Source organism: Rhipicephalus microplus, chromosome 1, assembly GCF_043290135.1.
Source record: "Rhipicephalus microplus isolate Deutch F79 chromosome 1, USDA_Rmic, whole genome shotgun sequence".
Lineage (NCBI taxonomy): Eukaryota > Metazoa > Arthropoda > Arachnida > Ixodida > Ixodidae > Rhipicephalus > Rhipicephalus microplus.
The window spans coordinates 11,357,955-11,363,873 of NC_134700.1; the positions used below are offsets into that span (position 1 = coordinate 11,357,955).

Here is a 5,919-nt window from a genome sequence, read left to right on the forward strand (position 1 = left end):
TACAAAAACCACAGGTGTGCCTCACTATTCCGGGAATAACAAACAAGAGCCGTCATTCAACAGTGGTCCTACGACAGGTGACATTGTCGCTACTCAACGAAAAATACGGCCAGAGGACCCACATTTACACCGATGGATCAGTCTCGGCTGACAGCTCCACAGGTGCTGTTGTCATCCCAGCGTACCAGGTCACTATAAAGCTCAAACTGTCGCATAGGACAACATCCACAGCAGCGGAGCTTGCCGCCTTACGTGCTGCTATACTTTATATCGCGGAAGCCCGACCTCAAAAATGGGCTGTGTTCTGCGACTCCAAGGCATCCCTTCAGAGCTTGCAATCAGCTTTAAGACAAAGGGAGCATCAACAACTAGTGAATGAAATAAGAGAAGTGATTCACGAAGTTTTATCGAAAGGACATGACGTGGTGTTCCAATGGTTACCGGGACATTGTGGTATTGTCGGTAATGACCTTGCTGATAATGCTGCCCGATCCGCCCACGCGGACGCCCAGACAACCCCAATTCCATTGTCGAGAACCGACGCTGCAAGGAGCCTTCACTCGTTCACTAACACCATGTCGGTAACTTGGCTGAGTGACCCCAGTGTCAGGAACCACCGCCTACACAAATTGGACCCATCGAGAAAGCTTCAAGCTCTATCGGACCTCTCCCGCCAGGATGCAACTTTACTGTGCCGCCTGTGGTTAGGAGTAGCTTTTACAAAGGCATACTCCTTTCGCATAGGAATGGCGGATAGCTCCCGATGTGAATCGTGTGACACTGATGAGACAATAGAACATCTACTGTGTTCATGTGAACGTTTTTCGAGCGAACGCAACTTGCTACGCGAAACGTTAGAGACACTAGACAGTAGACCTTTCTTGGTTCATGGCTGTACGCGTCGCAGGCCAGCAAAGCGACGCGAGCACTGCTAAGTTTTTTGAAGACGACCGGACTACGCGACCGCTTATAAGCGTGCAATAGACAAGGTCACATCTACACACACGTTGCCCTTCACTTCTCTCTCTCTTCTCCTTTAATCCCCTCACCCCTTCCCCCAGTGCACGGTAGCAAACCGGACGTGCGCCTGGTTGACCTCCCTGCCTTTCATTCCTTCCCTTCCTCCTCCTCTTCCCTTGATATAATAGCTTTGTATATGTAATAAACTGTTTTTCTTGCATGCTTGTCTACTGACGCAACCAGCAGCCAAGAAGCTAGAGAACACAAGAGCGCACAGAAAGGGTTTGAGCATTCGCACGTGCGATCAAACCGGTGTCACACGGGCACTTTTGATTGCAATCAGCAAGAGCGTCTGCGCCAAATCAATCTGGCGGAGCAGCGACAGACCTGTCGATCTCGATCAGAAGTATTTGAGTAACACCAGTATTAGTCACCGCTAACTGCCCAAACTAATCGTATCAAACACGGTGCAGCCGTAATCTAACTGCGGTATAAAGGGGTACGACATAGCAAACAAGAGCCCGTGTTACAGTGGTGTTGTCAGTACCGTGTGTCAGACCTTAAATCTCATTTGGAAATATGTCTGCACAAACATGATCACGCCTACGCGGGTGTAATTCAACGCTACGGCTCGCATAAACCATCCAACACTAACGTATCATCAAATGAGCAGGAAACTAAATTTGTCAAACAAACCACCACACAGCACACACAAGACAGCCAGCACTTGAGCATATCACATCGACGCGGGATGTTGGTCATTCAACGCTACCGCTTGCTCGAAACACCCACGGCGCTCGATCTCCCCCCTTTGAAGGATCAGTCGGCCGAGAATCACTGCCACATCTTCAGATTCGCAAGAAATAATACCGCAATCCATCCACACCGCCCCACAACAACAAAATCAATGTTGACCAAACTAGAGGAAGCGCTGACAGTCGCGTTTCGCGTCTGTAATTATCACCAGGGGACCTAGCTGGCCTCGACTGGCAAAAACAAAGTCAATAAAGTAAGGTTTGCATCGTTTATTGCGAGTGTTCAAGCCTGTAAAATCAATGTATACGGTCGGGTCCGAACAAAACAAGTCACTCATACATATCGAAAGCTTTCAACCCATGTGTAAAGATTCTTGAAAGCTAACAAGCATATGCATATAACTGAACATCGAAATCGCTGAATGAACGTCGCTCTCATTGTGTTGCAGCGCTCGAGTTTAATAGCGTGGCTTCAGGACAAGGGTCCGATTCTGCCGTCAGATGTGGCGCTTGCCCCGTAGTGTTGATCTTGAAGCGAATGCTTGATGTGGAATAGGGAAGGAAACTTGCACATTGCCGATAGATAGCTCGCGCAGTTAGAGCAATGTAGTTTTGCTAAATTTGTTAAATAAGCGATTGCGGATGCGTGCATTTCTGAATCTTTCTCGCTCTACAATGCTACAATGAGTACTTCACAATTCTGCAATGTCGCGTTGTGTCGAGAGGGTAGGCACTAGTTTTAATACTCAGCCTTGAGCCCATATCATAGGTATTATGTATTTAGGGGATGGGCCTAAAAATATTTCAGGCTTGCTACGTTTATTGTTAGGGTTAAATTACACAGTTACCACAGCTAGAATTTCTCGTTGCAGGTAATGACCAGTCTGCTGAGTATGCAGCGACCATGTATGCTAAAGGGACACTTATGAGGTGTGTGCTTACAGATCGAAAAGGCCCAAGTCTAAGAAAATAAGCTTCAGGTATGCATTATACAATTTTGTTGTCTGTACATCTTTGTTGGTACTCTTACATCACACTATCTGCTCAGCCCTGAGCACGATTTCTTTTTTTGCATAGACATATCCATAGAACTTGAGTACTCTCTTGCAAGCAAGCATTCCTGAAATCAATTGGTGGTACATGATGTGAATCTGTCCGAATACTGGATCAATAAAGGTCACATTTATTACACACTTGTTATTGTGTTTAATTTTTCAGTATACTTGTGCTTGAAAATGAAGTTGTTTTCTCCCTGCTACTTTTAGAGGTTAGGACTTGAAATACGTATCATCTTGCAGTGTGGCTGTAGATAAGTGAAGATCATGTATGTTTTAACTACCTGTGCGATTTCCTAGATTTTTTTTTTCGTGACCGTAGTGCACAGAATTTCACTTCGTAAAGGCAGACACTATAGTTATGACAACTTAATTTAAACAGAAGCAGATGTGCACAAAAAAATCTGGAACGTTTTTCTGCCAAAAAAAAAACAGTACCACATGCAATGAACACAATCTTGCTCTTGATGACAGCATTCACATCTTTGAGGAAGCTGTGCTGCAACTGCTCATCACCTTTATGATTTATTATTTTAGGAGCCCATTGAACATATGTGCAAAGCTAAAGCAATTGAGTGCAGCCTTATGAGCTTTGGTGCATCTTTTTGTAAACTTGTATGAGCTAAACACAGTTAATTAAGACAAAACAGTTCTGGGTGTTGTTGGTAAACTGTCAGAAGGCACAACTGAATGTCGAAAAGCCTGTTGATGCCCATCACTGTGGGTGTGTTCATTATGTAGTGCAATAATAATTTCCGACGATTCACATGCCAACTATGAAGTGATCGTGAGTCGTACAGTAGTGGGCAAATTCAGATTGATTCTGGCTTCTAGGGGTTCAAACAAATGACATTGTAGCCTCACAGGAGACAAGACTGCTTGTTGAAAAATGTGCTTTGACCCCTTATGTTAACATATATGTCATATTTTTGAGCTTCCATCTTTTAAGGGTCAGTTTAGTTCACCTGCACCAATCCGAACTGGTTCACATTTGTGCACGAAAAGTTCAGAACTTGTGCGGCAGGAGTTCAGCGGTGCGGCATCACAAGTGAATGACAAGGTGCCGACAAGGTGGAATCCTTATTTTTGTTCGCTTATTTTAATGAGGTGCAAACATCTTGGCAAAACACGCCGCATTTATAGGGGTGGGTACAGCACCTACGTCTAATGCTATGTTGTTTGTTAAGCTATGCGAGCAGCTGCACCAAACCAGCGCCGTCAGAGCAGAAGGTACAGGAAAGTCATGAAATAGTTTTGGTGCTGTACGTCTCCTGCGCTTTTTGAAATGAAAGGCAAGATTTAGAAGATGCCCGTTGCTGCGCCACTGAAACGAATGGCGAGGTGCAGCACTTTGAAAAATGGATCATGTGGTGCAGGCGAATTGAACAAACCCTTAAGCACACAAGCGTCTTAGCGTTTCACCCCCATCGAAATATGGCTACAGTGGCTGGGATCAAACAGTGTGTTGTTGAGCTCAGCAGCGCCACACAATCTAACTAATAGTGTTACAGTTTCAACATTATTGAAGTGTAGATTCTATGCCACGGTAGGCAGGCAATGCTTGTAGCCAATCTAAAGCACCTCTCCACGATATGCGTGGTAAAACATTCACAAATACAGCATTACATGTGTGAGGTTAGAGATGACCTGTTGTAGAGGACATTCAGATGTTTCAACGTGCTTGCAGAGTGGACATTCGGGGGTAGTCATTCTGTCATTGCATAGCAGTCTGGAAAAACAAGTAACATCACCAGATATCAATGCATGAAATCAATGCATAATCAATGCATGAAATTATCCAATGTAAACAAATAAGCTCAGTTAATTAGTAAACAGCAGTATTCTATACATATATGTAGTGGTACCTCATAACACGTATATCACTCAGGGCTGCTTCTTCACAAGGAATGTCATGTAGCAGGTTCCTTGCACCTTGTACACATTTGCTTCCATGTCAGGTGGGCCAGGAGGCTGTGGCAGAAAAAGAAGTATTTCTTACTTATGTGACGCTTCCTTTTTCACACTATAGCAAAACCAGACCCATAATTGTGTGATGTTTCTCAAACGCGGCTGCGGTAATCTATAACTAGTAGGTTTTTTGCACTAATATATGAGCTAGCTAAGAAGACACAAGCGAGGCGACAATGATTTATTTGCCTTCACTTATCGAACGGCCTGGTTGGTGTTACCTGGTGATAGAATTTCAGAATTAACTATTGAGTCAGCGACTTGTTCCCACGTGAAGCCGTGCACGCCGCAAGTAACGCACGTTTCTCCGGTTACAGATTGAGACGTTCAACAATTTTAAATTTTAATACTGCAATGCGCTGCCACCGTGTGACGCCTACGCAGTCATTGGCAAAAAAAGCTACATATGTTGAAATGAACCAACTACTCCCGCAAGCAACCATCCTTAAAAAACTGAAGTGGTTTCTACTCACCGGCCCGGGCTTGCAACGGGTGTTCATCCGATGAAAGCTTCAACGGTCGCTTCGTTGACCGAAAGTCACTGGAATTCGCTTCGCGAAAGCATTTGAACGAGTCAAAATAAACAGAATGAGAAAGAATGTGTCGGTCGGCAGAGGCTCAAAATATTTACAGCGAAACAAAACAGTCCGAGACACCTCCGAACACGGAGATGTCTCCGTGGTTCGGAGGTGTCTCCGTGCCTCTGAACGTACCGCGAGCCGTTACCTGCCGTCGCAACCGTTGGCCGCCGCAAACTTTGAAATGAGGATAATGATGTCGATAGGCTGCTACTCACATCGAGTCAGCTGGAGCAAAAACTATTACAAGTGGTTTATGACGCAGCACATGTTTAAGAAAAACTACTTGCTAAAAAAACAAAATTTTTTTTATGTGTTGCGGTACAAAAACATGTAGTATTTGATCGATTTAAAATAAAACTTGGTCCCGATGAAGGCGCCTCTACAAGAAAGTGCAAAAACGCGAGTGGCGAGAGAGGTTAGTAGATTCACTCTGGGTGTTTGAAGCAGAAACGCGCCGCCACGAAGCGCGCCGCGGTTGATTTTTTCGCAAATAACATGGGAGGTAGGAAGGCTTCAGTCGACGATAGATTATGCACTGATGTCACATAGGATGTATGATAAGCTCAGGGGAATGCACATAGATGAAGGTGGCTCCAGAAG

At 44.7% G+C, this 5,919-nt stretch overlaps 1 long non-coding RNA gene across 1 annotated transcript; it reads right to left on the reverse strand.

Moving 5' to 3' along the window:
- Window positions 1–1,970: 1,970 nt before the first annotated feature.
- Window positions 1,971–5,426, reverse strand: LOC142793092 (uncharacterized). Its single transcript, XR_012891659.1, has 3 exons — window positions 5,212–5,426; window positions 4,636–4,741; window positions 1,971–4,499 (listed from the first exon to the last, which is right to left on the reverse strand). It is a non-coding gene; the product is annotated as an uncharacterized LOC142793092 (long non-coding RNA).
- Between the last annotated feature and the right edge of the window lie 493 nt (window positions 5,427–5,919).